Source organism: Echinops telfairi, unplaced genomic scaffold (assembly GCF_000313985.2).
Source record: "Echinops telfairi isolate 266 unplaced genomic scaffold, ASM31398v2 ScPeMD7_7404;HRSCAF=8442, whole genome shotgun sequence".
Classification (NCBI taxonomy): Eukaryota; Metazoa; Chordata; class Mammalia; order Afrosoricida; family Tenrecidae; genus Echinops; species Echinops telfairi.
In genome coordinates, this window is record NW_022111304.1 from 880741 (window position 1) to 882469 (window position 1729).

The window sequence follows — 1729 nt, forward strand, 5'->3', positions numbered from 1 at the left end:
AAAATGTATCTTTGATATTTGTTTGAAAATGTGAAGGATATATATCCAATGCTTACTTCCCACAAAATGAACGGTGCAAATTTTTTCTCAGATTATACTGATTCTTTTGGTATAATTTGCAAAGTAAATAATCAGTTTTATGTTTTCTCTGTTAAAAAAAAGAAAAAGTTTAGTTCCATGCTATTTCAATTACAAAGGAATACATTTATTATTTAAAGTTAATGCAATGGAGTTAATGTTATTAAAATAAAACACAATATTTCCAAAACCTTATTGCATTTAGTAGCAATTTCACTCCTAACCATCTACTTTTGGTGAGAGATCCTAAAGACTAGTAATTTCTTAATTTTGCCTTTCCATCTAACTTCCTAAATGCTTTGAATCATGCTTGTATCTTGTATTTCCACCCAAAACTATGCTAGTGTCAGCAAAAAACACTCTGAAAATTTAAGTTAAAAAAATAGTATCTCACAGGAATCTAGGCTTACCTTGTAAAATTTCTTCTTTTAATTTTGAAAATGAGGCAGTGTTCCCAAAATTGATAGATTAAAATTTAAGAATATTTCCTGGTTACATATAATGTACCAATATTTCTTTTTCTTAATTTAGGAATATAGAAAAAAAGAGAAGAGTTTTTAAGCCGATTGTTTACTTAGAGAAGCCTCTTACCTAAATGAGAATCATAATAGGTAGCTTTATAGTACTTAACATTATAAGACCTCCAATCCTATTTTGTACACTGTGCTCGTTTTCCTCAAGGGAATTCACTGATTAAAATTTTTTTTTAAGAGAAGGAAACATTTCCTCAGAGGACAATAGTACAATAACATTAAAATGCTATTGTTAAAGATCATTTTATTAATGGAATAACACTCCTTTATCCTCAAACTCAAACTTTAAATAGAGACAATTTTTTCTATGAAGCAGTTATTTATTATGGAATGCCATGGGGTTTCAAGGATATGTAATTAAGCTGATAGTGCTGTGTCAATTATATACTTAGAACATGAATATGGTATTTGAGTGGAGAACAAGGATTTATTAAGTACATGTACTCATATTGAGTAAGTAAACAGCTCTTCATGCACCTATAGAGTAAGCTTTTGAGGGCCATCCAATGAGTGACACACTTAAAATCTTAATCTATAAGATTTATAACTTCATGCCAGCATTGACAAAGAAAACATTATGCACGGTGACATTAATAGCTAAGATAATGAAAATCTCACAACTGAACTAATAGAAAACCTCATGATCAATGGAGAGGAGATTTGAGTCGGCAAAGATTTCATTTTACTTGGATTCACAATCAGCATTGTGGAAATAGCAATCAAACGATGTATTACATTGGGAAAAATCTACTTCACATTGATTTCTCTTTTGACCCATTTTAAAGTAGTTTCAGGTTTTAATATCTTACATTTTCTTTTATACTAAGGTCTTTCAATGTTTTGGGTAGTCATTTTTGTTGAGGTTTTGTTTACTCCCTGTTTGTATTATGTATGGTTTTCTGTTTATGAAGCCAAATAGAGTCTATATAGATGGCAACTGGATTGGTAATCATCTGGAGAGTAATGTAGGGAGAAAGAGGGAGATAATAACAATGAATACAAGAAAAAATATGTTATGAAAGAGGTCTGGGGGGGCCAGCCCCAATCCCAACTACTAAGTGGACACCTGCCCCTTCCCCCAGAAGAATTTATTTCAAAGGATGGCATTGAATCTGCAG